At 39.6% G+C, this 17,918-nt stretch overlaps 1 pseudogene; it reads left to right on the forward strand.

The window, feature by feature from the left end:
* The first annotated feature begins 12,699 nt into the window (after window positions 1-12,699).
* LOC111173686 (eukaryotic initiation factor 4A-II-like) lies at window positions 12,700-14,772 on the forward strand (annotated as a pseudogene).
* Window positions 14,773-17,918: the final 3,146 nt, after the last annotated feature.

Raw genomic sequence — 17,918 nt, forward strand, 5'->3', positions numbered from 1 at the left:
CAAATTCCATGCAGAATTCTTAGGCTGCTCTTTGGAAGGGCTATAGTAATGTAAAAACAGAGCTTATGGGCACCTCTTTGTCCTGTGGCCTGTTTTCTGCCTCACTAGTCAAAGGTGACCCTTACTGTGTATAGGACCGCGGATTCTAACCACAATGCTTTCAGACTCCAACTTAAGCTAGGAGTACCAAAGACGTGAAACATGTCTATTTCTCCTTTTCAGAATTGCCCAGGAAAATAATCTAGCCTGTAACAACTGCAACATTCTTCTTTGAACACAAAGCTTAGGCTATGAAATTCCATATTAGAAAATAGTTTTGAGACTTGACTTGAGAAATATGAAATAATTCCTTTAGAATAAAAGAAAGAGTATTAGAGAGATAATATATGTCTATGAAGTTAGTCTCATGGACACAGGAAAAACTATTTTCTGTATCCATTGTAATGCTTTGGGCATGATATTTTTTTTCTCACTTTTTTTTCTTTCATTAGTCTTATATGTGTCCCAAACTGAAAGTGAGCTAAAGTTCTTATTGCGGATACCAACTGATAAATTATCAAGATAATCAGAGTTAATGTCTTTCTCTGGTTGATTCTTCCATTGTCTTTATCTCTATTGTCTATATATCCTCACAATCCTTTCAATGGCATTTTCTCAGCTTTCCATACCTTGCAAGTCTCAGCGCTCTGGATTCCTCTCAGCATCACTCAGAATGCTGATGCTTACCTTCTACCTACACTCTGATTTCTTCCAGGTAGAGTTCATTTTGTCCCAATGAAACCACCCATTTCCCACCCTGATTGATTCCAGATCACTCCCTACTCAAATCCATTCTACTCCACCATCAGAATTGTTTTCTAAAATAGATTTACTTACATTAAAAACTGCAGGGACTTCCCTGGTGGCACAGTGGTTAAGAATCTGCCTGTCAATGCAGGGGACACGGGTTCGAGCCCTGGTCCTGGAAGATCCCACATGCCGCGGAGCAACTAAGCCTGTGAGCCACAACTACTGAGCCTGCACTCTAGGGCCTGTGAGCCGCAAACACTGAGCCCATGTGCCACAACTACTGAGCCCGTGTGCCACAACTACTGAGCCTCTGTGCCACAACTACTGAGCCCACGTGCCACAACTACTGAAGCCCACGTGCCTAGAGCCCATGCTCTGCAACGAGAGAAGCCACTGCAAAGAGAAGCCCATGCACTGCAAGGAAGAGCAGCCCCCACTCGCTGCAACTAGAGAAAAGCCCACGCAGCAACGACGACCCAATGCAGCCAATAATAAATAAAATTTTTAAATAAAATAAAAACTGCACCCAAGTTTTAAAACATCTTAAATTACTCCCCGTTATCTTAGAGAGAAGTTCCATGCTACTTAATCTAGCCTACAAAGTTTCACAACCTGGATGTGAGCCTCCTTTTTAGCCACATCTCCAAGCAGCTCAATCCTACTACTACACCATGATTTTTTTGTAATTCATTGTCTTTGCTACTGCTACTTAGTGTGTCTAGATTATTCTCTGTCTAAAGCCTCCCCAATCCTGTGCCCCTTCCTGTCAAGCTTTTATTTATTCTTCAAGATCCAGATTAAAATATTCTCTCCGTTTTCAACGTTTTTCTTACTCCTTTCTCCTTAGTAGAATTGACTGAACTCTTCATGCAACACTAACTGAACATCTGTGTGTGATATCATACTAGATACTGAGGGCACAAATGTTTATAACAAGACAAATTCTTGTTTTCAGTGAGCTTTCAGACTAGTAAAGGATACAGTTCTGAAAAGAAATAAATGCCACTTGGTGTGTCAGTTCTATGACAAATCAATAGGTATACAACAGGGGATAAATAATGATCAAGAGGGGAGGGAGAGAGCATCTAGTTAGTCATTCAGTTATTCATTCAGCCAACATTTATTGAGTGACCATGATATGTCAGGCACTGCACTAAGGGCTGAGAGCATAAAGACAGATTAAAATACATTCTTTATCTTGTAAAAGGCAAACAAGTAAATAAGCAATTATATGACAGTGGATATGGTAGACCGCCTCTAAAATAGCCCCTTGTAACAAGGAGTCTGTCTCCAATTTCATTTTGCTGGTTGACCCCTGACAGCACTCACATCCTATTCTCCCCCTTTCCATTTTCCCCATACCAGAGCAAGACAGTGAGAAGGCCTTGGGGCTCTATCCATTGGTGCTGGTGGAAAAGTTTAGACCATCCAAATACCATTCCCGTGGGAATCCTCACCAAGGTCCCACCTCCTCACCACAATAAAAGATAAAGCCACTGGCTTCTCTCTTCTCTCAAGACATTCCAGACTGGCTTTTATGCCTGCCCTACTTTCTTCAGAAAGACCCATTTTGTGAGTAGTAAATACTGTTGTGGCATCTTGGTGCATGTGTGGCGTCATCAGTCTGGACGTGCGAACCAGTTATGGGTGGAGTTATTGCCTCCACCGGCCAACCACAGAGCATTCTCAGTGACCCCAGCCTGGGGGTTCCAGGCCTTGGATAATCCCCTCCATCTGAATGTGGGCTGAGCCTAGTGACTTGCTTCTCACAAACAGAATACAGCAAAAGCGATATATCCTATCACTTTAAAGGAGTTAAAGTAGAGTAATCCTCTGTGATTAGATTACAAAAGATTCCGTTTTCCCTCTGATCATCCTCTCTTGCTGTCTTACTCGCTGCGATGGAAACCAGTTACCATGTTGTGATGTACCTATGAGGTCCACATAACAAAGAGCTGAAAGAGGCCAGTGGTTAATAGCCAGTGAAGAGCTGAGGCCCTCAGCCCATCAGACTATGTGGACCTGAACTGGTCAACACCAAAGTCAGGGAGCTTCAAAGAGGACCTTCCCCCAGTTGAACCTTCATATGAGACCACTGCTCTGACCAACACCTTGATTGTACCCTTATAAAAAGAACCTGGGATAAAGAACCCAGCTGAGCCATGCCCAGATTCCTGACCCACAGAAACTGTGATAGAATAAGGGTTCATTGTTTTAAGCCACTAGGTTTGGGGATAATTTGTTAAACATCAATAGATAACTAATACAAAGGAGTATTACAGTGGTGAAAATACATAATGATGGTATGCTACTTCTGGACATCATGGGTAAAGCATGCAGACATGAGAAGCCTGGCAAAGTTATGAAATGTATTGCTTAAGATAGTTCAATGTTGCTGGGCTAGAGGGTTGGGGTAGGGTTTGTCTCCAGCTGAGCCTGGAGAGATGTACTAAACCAGGATAGGAGAGTGCCATATAAGGCCACGGGAAGTTGCAAAAAGGAGGCACTGAAGAATTCTAAACAGCACAACAACATGATCATATTTATGTAACTTGAGCCTGTGCTGTTTTCTTCTTCAGATTCAGACATGCCTGGACAGCTTTTGAGGGCTAAGTGGCCCAGGCCCTCAGCAGTCTGTTTGCATGAGTGATCAAGAAACATCCTGGAAGATAAGTCAATCGGTAAGAAGAGTTCCTAGGTCTCTTAAAGTCAGTGATGCAAGAGCCGTGGCTCTAAGCTTAGCAACACAGTGTCGGCAGCTCTGATTATCCTTAATTCCAGTCCCTATAGATTGATGCCTGAGCCCCAAGAAGAAAGAACTGTAGTAACAAGCAAGGAATCTAAAAGGACTGTTTCACAAGATTCCCATGAGAATCTCAGATCCCAAGACAATATCATCAAATCAACAGCACTAGAGTCAGCAGATTTGGCAGGAAGAAATGTACTGGCTGCTTTGCAAGGACCTTGGCGCCTTAAACATTGGACACCAGCATTGGCATCAGTGCCCTGGCGAAGACTCCAGATCTTTCAACAGAAAACATTATTCTCTTTTTTCTTTAGGAGCCAGAACAAGAGAGAAGAAAAAGAGCAGATGACAAAAAGATTTCTTGAGAGCACACACGGATCAGCACCAGCCTCCCAGGCTCCCATGTTTGGAGGAGAATCTGAGGGGTCTAGAAGGTCTCAATGGGGAGGGGGTCAGTGAAATAAAAAGACAAACACTATTTTTTTTCACTGCTCCTTTAAACTTTATTATAATATATTTAAAAATCTAGCAAACTAGATGCTTAAAATATATAAACTTTGCTCATTTATAACTATATATCTATATATACTTGAATATCTAACATATACTTAAACATACAAATATAAATGAGTAATGTTTATAGCAAAAACAAGGCTGTAAAACTGAAAATCCAATACTACAGAGGGAACAAAAAGTATATTTAAAAATATATTCTGATCCAGAGGAACTAATATGTCCTATGTTATGTAAACTCTTCTAAAGTAGTCATTGTAGATAGAAAACTGCTCAATCATTATAAGATACTAGATACCAAAACCACCAACATGCGTGTGCACACATGCACAAACACTCTAAACAAAGTCCCATTTTTATGCCTACATTCAAAATCTTCTAAATAATGTATTTTTCAAAATTTGACAAGGTCTTCCCTGGTGGCACAGTGGTTGAGAGTCCGCCTGCCGATGCAGGGGACGCGGGTTCGTGCCCCATTCCAGGAAGATCCCACATGCCGCAGAGCGGCTGGGCCTGTGAGCCATGGCCGCTGAGCCTGTGCTCCACAATGGGAGAGGCCACAACAGTGAGAGGCCCGTGTACCGCACAAAAAAAAAAAAAAAAAAAAATCTGACAAATAGTGAGCTAAATGTGTAATATATTTTGTAAAAATAAAAAGTTTCCCAAGAGTACATCTTCTTCCCCTCATTTGATGTTTCTGTATTTTGTTAGAATTTGTTAAATATAGATTAGAATTTGTCTGACATATGTTATATTTCAACTTCATTTTCAACTTTTTTAAAAGTTATAAGTGTCTCTTCAGAATAGTGTTTAACTGATTATTTTTGTTAGTTTTTTATTAACTCGTTAGCTTGACTTTACCCAATTCAAAAGTGTCTGTCTTTGGAAGGGGATAATTAATCCTTTTATATTTATTGTAATCCTTATCTGTTGATCCTATTTCTCTCATCTGTTTTTTTCTGTAACAAACACTATTTTTTAATAATAAACTTTATTCTTCAGAACAGGTTAGATTTACAGAAAAATTGAGCAGGTAGTGCAGAATTCCCACCACAGTTTCCCCTATTATGAACACCTTACATCAATACAGTACATTTATTACAATTAATTAACCAGTATTGATATATGATTATTAACAAAAGGCCATAGTTTGTTCAGATTTCCTTAGTATTTACCCAATGACCTTTTTCTATTCTACAATACCATCCAGGATACCATCCAGAATTACATTTAGTTGTCTGTCTCTTTAGGCTCCTCTTAGCTGTGACATTTTCTCAGACTTTCCTTATTTTCAATGACCTTAACAGTTTTGAGGAGGACTAGCCAGGTATATTGCAGGACTCCCCTCTACTGGAATTTTTCTGATGTTTTTCTCATGATTAGACTGGCTTATGAGCTTTGGGGAGGAGAAATACTATTTTGATATTGATGTTGTGCACATTTTTTGTCTCCACACTGCTTTGGCCTGGGAAATGTAAAATGTATTACATTTGTATTTTACAAAAATCACTGCTGTAGAAGAAATATGGAGTAGGGTCAAGAAACTAAGCCTCATGACCAACTTGAAGGCTATTGCAATGATACAGATAAGATATAATAAAGATCTGGGCCAAAGCAACTATGGTGTGAAAAGAGTAGAAGGGAAAGATACAAGATGTGTTCAGAATGTAGAAATGGCAGAATTCTCTAACCAATTGTCTGTGAATGGGAGGAGTCTGCAAAAGTGGCTGAGAAGAAATGGTTCAAAATGTGGAAGAAGACCAGAAAGAGCACAGTGCCAAAGCCAAAGAAAGAAGAAGTTTCAGGAAGGGTGTAATAAGTCAAATTAAAGAGGACCAACATGATCTTTGGGTTTGGAAATTAATAGGTTTTTTTTTTAAGTCAAGGGCGGTAGCATGATTGAAGGGGCTGGAAAGTGAACTGAATGTAAGGAAATTTAAAAAAATAGTGTCAATACTCCAAGCATTCTGATTCTAAAGGAAAAGAGAATGATCAGAGCATGATCTAAAAGCTAGAGAGATATATAGAATTGAGGACATTTACTGATATATGAGACAGGAGCATGTATTTGTAACTATATGGGGTAGAAGGAACAGGTACAAGAAGATTGAAAATATGGCAAAATGAAAAACTGGTCTTATAGCAGATGAAAGGATGGGATCATTCATGATAATAACAGTTACACACACTGAGTATTTACCTAACCATTCCAGACACTAAGGTAGGGCTTCAATGCATTATTTGCATTAACCTTAACAGTACTCCTGGGCGGTAAATGTTATGATTGTCCTCATTTTATGGATGAAGAAACTAAGGCAGACAACAGCGTGAGTCAAGACTTGAACCCAGGCAGATTAACTCTACTTGCTTAATCACTGTTATATATTGCATCTCCAAAGCCTGGGTGGTAGCCTGAAACAGCAGAAGAGGCATCTGTACGATGGAGGAAAGGAATGTATGTGGGTGGCATATGGTGGTTGCATAATAAATATTTGTAGGATGAATGGAAGAATAACAGAGTGCAAATATAGATATATAGCTATAGGAGCAGGAAGTCGATGGGGGTCACACTTTACCATGCTGACTACATCAGCATTGATGAATTTGTAACCCTTCATACATAAATAGTATAGCACTTGTTTCCTTATATTACAAATCTGTATTTCACCTCTGTGTCCTCACTTACCTGAAATCCCACTCCCTCAGCAAGGAGAGAGGTTGGGGCTGACCTATCCTTTGGATTCCCTAGGGCAGAACCGGAAAAGTCTTCAGAAGATGTCAGAGACAAGGAAGAAGCAAAGCACGATGAGAAATTGAAATCCAGTGAGCTGAAAAATCAACAGTCCCCAAACAGATGGGAGAAGCAGAAGCACGTTTGGAATCCAAGAGTGTGGAGCCAGGGATTTGAAATCCTGGGAGTCAAGAGCCAGAGCAGAGGCCTGGAAAAATGATCTCAACAGATGTCGCTTTCTGAGTCTTATTTTTCGCTGCCAGTCATGGTGATGAATGGTCAAACTGGCTAGTTTAAAGGGTTGCGAGAGGTCGGTATCTCCAGGTAGTGAACATCTTGGAGGCAGGGGCTATGTCTTTTTTACCCATAATTATGTCCCTAGCATCTGATACAGTGCCTGGCATAGAGAATGTGTTTTTAAGCTGATAGGATGTGTGGAGGGACTGACCAAGACCTAGGAGAACTAGAACTTAATTGATAAATATTACTGATGCATGCCAGTATTTCTAGATCTCTTCCTACTCTTGGACATACAGAATGATTATCTGTTGAACTTAATCAAAGCTGTCTCATTTGCTTCACTCAATAAAACAGGAATGGTGGCACTTTAAGAAAAGACCCTGAATGGGACAGACACTAATCGTCTGTAAGTCTGGACTAAAATCTTTAGCTGGAGTAATTAGTGACTATTTAAATTATAGCACATTTGAATTTGAACCTGATAATTATGCTGAAATATCAAGTGGATTTGTCGTATGTCCCTGGCTTATCATTGGACGTTATTGACACATATATAGTCCTATTTAAGATGATAAATGATTCCCCTTCAAAGGGAACAATAATAGACTCATGATTCATAAGTGTATTAATCATTCTTTCTAACTGCAGACATTCGCAGTATTACCCACTGGACCACCAGGGACGTCCCTAGAATAAGGGAATTTTTGTATAGGGATTAGTCCTTATGAAATTGTGGGAGCTGATGAAGAAGTTAATGGAAGACCTTTGTGCCTCTGGTCATAGGCCTGGAGTCACTATAGGTCAACAGTGCTGCAAGTCTGGGTGTGAAATGGGACTGCGTGAGGGCAAAATGGTACCCTAAAGGACAAACTGGAAGCCACAGGTACACACTAGACCTCACATCTGTCTCCCACTGTCTCCAAACATAAGGTGCAGGTGACCCGAAGAAGGGGCTCATCCCCTTCTCCACAGAGCTGCACACCTGCCTGGCCCAGGACTCTAAGAAGCTGAAGGAAGACATGCGGGGAGCCGGAGAGGCTGCAGACCAGCTGTGACCCCACACCAACACTTTGGGCCAGCAGATCAGCAACAATGCACACCAGCTTCACCAGTGCCTGGCACCCTCCACTGACCCTTCAGAGCAGTCACTGCCGCTTCATGTGTGCCTTTCAAATCACACAAGAATTTCTCTTTGGTCAATTCTAACCTCAAAACATGCAGAAAAGGGAATTCTAGGAAATGTTATTTTAGATCAGCTGAGTTGACACAATGTAAAGTCACCACACTAAGCAATGCTAACATGTCCTGCAAATTTGTGTTTGCCCCTCACACAGGACCTCCCATGCTCCAGAGTTTTGCAGGTCACCTCCTTTTGCCTCCCAAGTACTCTGCCAGGTTGTACTCATATCATCCTGTTCCCACTCCACGGTAGGCACAGCTAAGTCTCTGCTGAAATTATTGACACCCTGGAGTAATCGAAGTATGGATCCAGCACTAGAGGTGGCCAAGGTCAACACACCTCCTTTTACTTCCACCCACCAATTGGAAACTCTAGATGTCAATGTCACCTTCAGTACATAGATTAACCACCCACAGTACTAGACAAAGGAGGAAGAGTTCAAATTCCTAGCTCCACGTAGCTCCGCACCCAGCTTCTGTTTCTGCCTCTGCCTCTGCCTTCCCCTCCTCAAAGCCCCGATGGGAACATGACAGTGGGAACACACAGTTCTTCAGGCAGAAAACCCCCTCCTGCACTCACCAAGGGTGCTTGGGCCCCATGGCCCAGAGAAGGAATAACAGTGGGCAATCCAGCAGGGTTCCCAAAGGCAGCTAAATTAGTCTTAAATAACACCCTGCGTAGGATACCAAAGTGAAGTGACGTTAGTGTCATGCGATGTGTAGCCTGGTTATTTTGTTAGCTTTTCCTACAGTAAGATGAAGAAATCAGGTCTGCACTTTTCTGCTGCAGTCTAGTCTCATGACCTTGTAATGGCAGTGTCTAAGCGAAAAGAGAATTCTCTCTCTCTCTCTCTCCATCTCTTTTTTCTCTCTCTGACATATACACACACACACACGCAAACACACACACCCCTCTCAAGAATAATCAATATTTTTAGACATTTGGCATCTTAAAAGCAGACTTGATGGGATGGAGGAGACATTCTGTCTTCAGTGTGGAATGGTCCTGCTAAAAATTACCAAGTATTTAGTACTAAATAGAAGCTCTAACATCTCAGCGGAAGCATTTGCTTTCTGGTTGCTTCACTGTTTCCTCCAGGAACATTAGGTGGTATTCGTCTTACACTTGTGCAACTAAAGCTTTGTTTCTGGTGATTCCCATAACCTCCACCACCATATCAAAGTCTCTTCCACTGGTGACTTGCAGCTCCACCTCTAGATGGAGAAAACTGTGAGCAACTTTTAAAGGATTCTTCCCTAGTTAAAAAAAATTGAAAAGTTCAGTCAGACATTCCATTGCCTATTCAATGCACCTCCTGACGGAGATTATCTCTGAGCCTCGGTTTGTGAAATGGGGCTAATACCTTTCTTGAAGGGGAGTTATAAGAAAGAAATGATGCGAATTCCCTGGCTGTCCAGTGGTTAGGAGTTTGTGCTTCCACTGCCGCGGCCTGGGTTCCATCCCTGGTTGGGGAACTAAGATCCCACAAGATGCTCGTGTGGCCAAAAAAAAAAAAAGAAAGAAATGAGATTTAGTATAATATTCTCTTGACACAAACTTTGTGTACTCAATAAAGAAAGCTATTCAATTCACAGGCATGTATGTGTACAAACATATATGTATGTATATGAATACATATCCTTATATATCATGTTACATATATCAGGAAAAAAAAATTACTGTTTCCATATTGAACACATACGCGAAAAGGAAAGAAATTCATCTATACAGGGAGTGGGAAATGGAGTGGAAAAGACAGAGAGGTATTGAGTGAGGAAAAGTTCAATGAAATAAGACAAACAGACACTCTATAAACTAACTGTAGCAAAATCCCATTTGTATTCCAATTTTGGATCTACCAAGAGATATCCTTGAATAGTCTATATTATTTCAAATAAACTGAAACCAACTGCCCTTGAACTTTATTCCTACTGTAAAAAAATATATATACTAAAATTTTGAGGCTAGTGAGTTCTAACAATTTTCCAAGGTTTCTCATAAGAACATAAGCTTGTGTGCTGTCTAATTTTTCACCTAATTTTAAGCTGCTAAATCATAGCATGTGTTTATTATGCTTAAATGTGCAAAGTTGAAACAATGTTAATTTTTTTCTTGGCCTTTCATATGGCTCAAATGTTTTTACTGTTTTCCTAAATACTACTATTTAAGTCATATGGGGGGAATCTCTGTATTCACCACGTTTTTCACATTTAGCAAATTAATACAAATTATAAACCATTTGTTTCATGTTGCTAATGAATTCTTTCATGTGCCATGACTCACTGAATAATTATTGAGATCCTACTGGGTGCCAGGTATTATTCTAGACCCTGGAGAAACAGAAACAAGTCTCAGTTTCTGATTCAAACAGATTTATCGAATCTGTTACTGGGGTAGACAAACATTTTTTCAATCACTGCACAATGTGATCAGAGGTAAATACACAATACTACATGGTAAGGAAGGAAGTTACAAATATTCTGTGGGGAACAGAGAGAAGTTAGAAAATAATGGTATGATAGAGGTGATATTTTAACTGGGTATTAAAAGAGAGGCACACATGGAAATAGTAGAAGAGGGTTTTAAGCAGAGAAAACACATGAGCAGTGTCAGGGATAGTGGAAAGATCATGAGTCCTGCTGGGTTAAGGCAAACGAGGTCCCAGGGGAGAGAATGAGGCGCAGAGGGAAACCAACACAGCAGGTATATTTGGAAGAATTTGCACTTTGTCCTGTCAGCACAGGACCCTTCAAGGATTTACTTTCAAAATACTGATTTAGTTCAAACATTCAAAAAGTGAAAATCAAAGAAAATGATATAGAACTTATACTTTCCTTGGTATTTCTTATTGAATTTTAACCTGTACACTACAATATTATACTAGGTTTCCAACCAATTTGAAACATATTAAAAAGGTCTGCTAATGAACTGTATGACAAAGGTTCAAAGTCAAGAAATTTTAACTGATGGGAGTCTGGGAGTAAGCTCAGAATAGGATACTACTTCCACGTGAAAGTTCTCTCCATTGTTACACTGTGGAAAGACTTCGTCATTACACTGTGGAAAGTTTTTGAAGTGAAATATTCTTCTACCTCATGGAATATTAAGGAGTCTTTTCCTTCCAGCTTACCTATCATCAGTGATTGTAAGCTATCTGTAAAGCTATATTTTTAATGATCCATTCCTGTAAAAAATGTAAATTAATATTTTAAAAAGTATAAGAGCAATATATTTCTTTTGGGGTGGTGAGGTGTCTGCACAGGAAAGACAGAAGAAATAACAGACTCGGGATTTCAAAGAGGCCAGGGACTGATTTATCAGAAGACATTAGAAGCAGAGTTGTACGTGGACATTTATATTGTGATACAAAGTCTTTGAATAAAAGACAAATAATTCCAAGCAATGTTTAAAACAACGCCAGAAGCTAACACTCTCTAAAAAGAAGCAAGAAGCAGAATTTCTAAGAGTTAAAATAAGAATGATCCTTCATTAATTTTAATTTTATAGAAAAAGTCAAATCTATTTCAACTTATAACCATTTACATCCACTGGCTCTTATTAATTGACATAGATACGTTGTACATAGTTGTTATTAGACTGTACATGCAAATTTGTATTTTTATTCACCTATTCTTCATATACTTCTATTCATACACAGTCATTTCTAATTATTATGATGTATTCTAATTAGGATCTCTACTTGAACCAATTGCAGAAGGAATTTCTACCATTTCCATATAAAAAATCACCACCACTCATATCAAGTTGTATTGCATTTCAAAGTACACTAGACCAGGAGTTAAGAGACCATATTTTAGTCCCAGGTGTACTATTAATAATCCCAAGTAGCTTGCTGCAAACTACTTTTTCTCCTTCAAACTCCATTTTTCCAACTATAAAATAAAATGTTTAGAAGGAAGATCTAGGGTGCCTTCCAGGCCCCAGATGCAGATCCTGATACATAGTATTCATTCATTCATTTATTCATTTATTTATCCGTTCAGCTGATATTTACTGGGTATCTTGTCTGTGTCAGGTGTTGGAGATACAGCACCTGGGATACAGCAATGGAAAAAACCATCAGAAGCCCCTACTCTCCTGGAATTTACATAGTCATGATGGGAGACAAATAATAAATCAACAAGTAAATGCAGTAATTTCAGATAGCTACAAATGCCGGTAATATGATTAAATGTCTGATGCGGAGCAAGGATTTGGTTTGGGTACATATGTACAGATTGATGTACAATGCATAATATATTTGCCCCACAGTGCTTCATATCTGAGTGATGTTTAACTGCAACTTTCCTTGCAATTAGATTTTTGTACCCACTGGTATAAACAGCAAAAATAGCTTATAGACATCTTATATATTGTTCTTTATAGATTAGCTGCCCAATTTAGGCAAAATCCCTTTTAAAATATAATTATAATCTGGAGCATATAGACAGAATATTAACATAGAAGTAAAAAGGTATTAGCTTTCCAGTCGGGCACTGAGTGGTTCATTGGATCATGTCTGGTAGCTCCACGGATTATAACAGAGAACACGGCGGCCCAGAGGGAATGGAGCCCGATGGTGTCATCGAGAGCAACGGGAATGAGATTGTGATAACTTTGATGATATGAATTTAAAGGAGTCTCTTCTTCGAGGCATCTATGCTTATGGTTTTGAGAAGCCATCAGCTATTCAGCAGAGAGCTGTTATCCCGTGTATTAAAGGGTATGATGTGATTGCTCAAGCTCCGTCAGGTACTGGCAAGACAGCCACATTTGCTATTTCCATCCTGCAACAGTTGGAGATTAAGTTCAAGGAGACCCAAGCACTAGTATTGGCCGCCACCAGAGAACTGACTCAACAGATCCAAAAGGTAATTCTGGCACTTGGAGACTATACGGGAGCAAGTTGTCATGCCTGCATTGGTGGAACCAACGTTCGAAATGAAATGCAAAAACTTCAGGCTGAAGCACCACATATTGTTGTTGGTACACCAGGGAGAGTGTTTGATATGTTAAACAGAAGTTACCTTTCTCCAAAATGGATCAAAATGTTTGTTTTGGATGAAGCAGATGAAATGCTGAGCCGAGGGTTTAAGGATCAAATCTATGAGATTTTCCAAAAATTAAATACAAGTGTTCAGGTGGTGTTGCTTTCTGCCACAATGCCAACAGATGTGTTGGAAGTGACCAAAAAATTCATGAGAGATCCCATACAAATTCTGGTGAAAAAGGAAGAATTGACCCTTGTAGAAATTAAACAGTATTATATTAATGTTGGAAGAGAGGAATGGAAGTTGGATACACTTTGTGCCTTGTACGAGACACTGACGATTACACAGGCTGTTATTTTTCTCAACACAAGGCATAAGGTGGACTGGCTCACTGAGAAAATGCATGCCAGGGATTTCAGTTTCTGCTCTGCATGGTGACATGGACCAGAAGGAAAGAGATGTTACCATGAGGGAATTCTGATCAGGGTCAAGCCATGTTCTGATCACTACTGACTTGTTGGGGTTGATAGCAGCAGTTGATGACGAGATGGCACTCAGAAACGGCGTTGACGTAATTTAGGACGTGGAATCATAAGTGAAACAGCACACTGTCTGAATAAAGAGCGAAATTGGCAGAGGGGGTCGATTTGGGAGGAAAGGTGTGGCTATAAACTTTGTTACTGAAGGAGGCAAGAGGATTCTTCGTGACACTGAGACTTTCTACAATACTACAGTGGAGGAAATGCCAATGAATGTGGCTGACCTTATTTAATTCCTGGGATGAGATAGTTTTGAATGCAGTGCTCGCTGTTGCTGATAGGCGATCACAACGTGCATTGTGCTTCTTTCTTTGGGAATATTTGAATCTTGTATCAATGCTCATAGCGGATCAGAAATACAGATTTTGATAGCAAAGCAACATTAGTCGTGAGCTCTTGTGAGGAAAGTCGTTGGCTTTATCCTCTTTAGAGTTAGACTGTTGGGGTGGGTATAAAAGCTGGGGTCTGTAAAATCTTTCTTTCTTAGAAATTTATTTCCTAGTTCTGTAGAAATGGTCGTATTAGATGTTCTCTATCATTTAATAATATACTTGTGGACTAAAAGATATAAGTGCTGTATAAAATCAGCCAATTATGTTAAACTAGCATATCTGCCTTTATTGTGTTTGTCATTAGCCTGTATAGAAAGCCCTTTTTTTGGGGGGGGCGGGGGTACGCGGGCCTCTCACTGTTGTGGCCTCTCCCGTTGTGGGAGCACAGGCTCCGGACATGCAGGCTCAGTGGCCATGGCTCACGGGCCCAGCCGCTCCACGGCATGTGGGATCCTCCCGGACTGGGTTACGAACCTGTGTCCTCTGCATCGGCAGGCGGACTCTCAACCACTGCGCCACCAGGGGAGCCCGCAGAAAGGCCTTTAAAATTGATTTTTTTAGAAAGCATTTGAATGCATTTTGTTTGGTATTATATTTATTCAATAAAGTATTTAATTAGTGCTAAGTGTGAACTGGACCCTGTTGCTAAGCCCCAGCAAGCAATCATCCTAGATAGGGTTAAACGTTTACCCCAGTAAAATTGCCATATTGCACGTGTCTTAATGAAGTTTGAATGTTAAATAAATTGTACATTCACTTAAAAAAAAGAAGATATTAAAGTGAAAAGGATATGAGAAGAGGGTCATTCAGTTGTTCATCCATGGGGCACCATGATAGATCAGAAGTTGGTTAATACTTGCCATGTCCAGAAAGGAAGCACAAAGGTAGAATCAAGAAGACCATGCTTACTGATTTGATTTTGCATGGATTATGCACACTTATGTTTCAATTTCTTCTTTTATTAAATGATGAAAATATTTGTCCCTCTCTATTTTCCACTGAAGACATAAAGATATATTTATAATTTCCCTAAATTTGAGATGCTATTTGCTACCATGTGCATACTGAGTTTACAAAAGGCATATTCATCACTAAAGCAATCTGCATGTGCAGTGACGGTCAAGTACAGCTTTGTTAGGATGGGTTTCGAAGGTATGCATTGTCACTATACAGTGATTGCCATTTTTAAAATAAAAATCAAGTCTATGTTTTAAATCATACAGAAATCCCTAAAGTTTTCCTCTTAGCTGATTTGGTGAACAAGTTCTGTATTTTACAAACATCTCACCTATAAACGACTTCAAATAGTACTGTGCAAAATGGAACAGAAATGCAAAATAATGGACAAATAACTCAAACTGTGGTGATGAAAGATGTCTATTTCATTGATATACTTGTTCACATAGGAGATTTGGAAAATAATGTTAAGTATGCCTCATTCTCCCAGAATTCCACAGAGGAGTAGATGAGGATCTTCCCTTTACACGGACAACATATCAAATGTAAAAACCTTTTTTTTAATAGGCCAAATTGTACCTCCCTAAAACAAAGATGGGTTGAACCCAGAACACTAATCACACCAGCTTCTAAGCAGAACAGCTGCTGCCACATCAGGATGCTCTGGGCAAAGATGAGTGGAATAAGTTGGCCTTTGCCAAGGAAACTGTAACAATGTAACTGCAAAAAAACCAAAAAACAAAATCCACTCAATTTCCAAAAGTGACAAAATACTCTGAGAAAGTACCTTAAAGTCAGAGTTAAAGATACTACCACTACTTATTTAGAGCTAAAATTTCTCTTCCACAATATGGAAATAAAGAATACACAAACCATTTTAGATAAGATTTATTTACTTATACAGAAAGTTTTTATCTCAAAATAATATACATTTTTCAATCTGTTTAAAAAACAGTAAATAATGACCTACTGTACACTGAGGAAACTACTAAATAATCTTTAAAACAATTATTTGGTAATTATAAATGCTCTGGAAATAAAAGAAAATTTCTTTTAAGATAAAAGCTTCTAGTGATACTGAGATATCTAGTGATCCTGAGATATAACAGGAAAACTTATTCCAACTTAAAAAAATGTATATATGATGCTCAGAAGTGTCACACTGGCTATGTCATTAGAAACACAGAGCATTTTTCTGGGTGCCATTGTCCACAAGGCCCCATGACAGGCGCAGTACAATTGTGTCCTGACCCCCGAGCTTTAAAACAGGACATTCGTAAGCAAGTGTTTCTCTTTCTTATCTTTCAGTCCTTTGCTCTTTGCTCGAGGTACACAGGCACAGCTGTCACAGCATAGACAAAGTTGTGGACAGGGGAAATGGTCTGGATAACATCAAACTGGCTATGCTACGACCAAAGATTGAGAAGAACTGTCCAGTCACAGACATTTTGTGACGTGACTATGATCTTTTCCCCCTTGGATCCAGAATCAATTTGCATCTTTTTTTTTTTTTTTTGCGATACGTGGGCCTCTCACTGCTGTGGCCTCTCCTGTTGCAGGAGCACAGGCTCCGGACGCGCAGGCTCAGCGGCCATGGCTCAGGGCCCAGCCGCTCCACGGCATGTGGGATCTTCCCGGACCAGGCACGAACCCGTGTCCCCTGCATCGTCAGGCGGACTCTCAACCACTGCGCCACCAGGGAAGCCCTGCATCTTGTTTTTTAGATTAAATATGGAACATGAATTTACTCAGTGGAACTCTTTACTTCTGTTTCCAATTTGAGAGAATACGCTTTGCCCTAGTGGCCCTGGGATCCTCCAAACTGATATGAATGGCTACAATTCTGTGCATGGCAGTGATCCTCAGTATGTGGCAGAAAGGGGCTGCAAGTATATTCTTCCCTGATTGTGGATGTAAAATAAATAAAGAAAATGTCTTTTTAATCTTAAGATAATATTCTATTTCACTGGCACACCTCCATGGCAATAGCAGAGACCAGCCTTCTAACACTGCATTAAATCTAACACATAAAAATTTTTTAAATATGAGAAAAATAAAATTTGTTTTAACTCTCAAGGTATAACCAAATAATACTTGATGGTTGACACAGTGCACCTTAACTTACTCCTATTTCTTTTAGTTTACTTTCACTGTCTTTTCCCCCTTCTCCATTCATTATCTTCTTTTAAAGTATTCAAACTGCCCACATGGATTTAATAGTAGCTCAGTTTATATCAGTCATTAATGCTTCCTTAAAAACAGCATAACTCATAGGAATCCTCATTACTTTTAACTTTATTGCTGTTGGTCAGTCAACATCTTATAAATGCTACATGTCCTTGAAATATTTTTGTTAAGTTTTTGAAGATACAGAAGCACCAATGAAGAATGAAGGAAAGAAGAATAAACCCATGTGCTTGGGCGAAGAATGTCAGGTATGTCGAGGTCCATAATCAGCTTACCTGATTGCTGTTTTGACACCTACTGCAGAGACATTGTGAAAGCTGACAAGATAACAGCCCACACATGTATGTCACCAATCTGGGGTGGGAGGCAAATCAGATGAACTCTGTCTAGCCCTTAGAGCTTTGATTTTGTTGTTTGTGATGATGGTGCTGCATATACTTACAGGAATAGAGTCATTTGGTACTTATTGAAATATGTATTAGTTTTAAAAGGATCAAAGTATGGGGGAGCAAACAGTGTGAATATACAATATAGTTACTATTTTGTGATTCAACAGGTAAAAATTTGTCACCATAGAAATCAAATGTGCATTTTTCTCTGAGGATCCCATCAATGTAGGTATTCTCAAAATTTCAGCCTTCAATCCTCATTAATTCTCGACCTCACACTCTCCATAGGGAGTAGCTTCTGTTCTCATGGCTTCAGTTGCGTCA

The sequence above is a fragment of the Delphinapterus leucas genome, chromosome 11, assembly GCF_059928025.1.
Source record: "Delphinapterus leucas isolate spDelLeu-1000000601 "Yukka" chromosome 11, BTC_Dleu_Yukka2, whole genome shotgun sequence".
Classification (NCBI taxonomy): domain Eukaryota; kingdom Metazoa; phylum Chordata; class Mammalia; order Artiodactyla; family Monodontidae; genus Delphinapterus; species Delphinapterus leucas.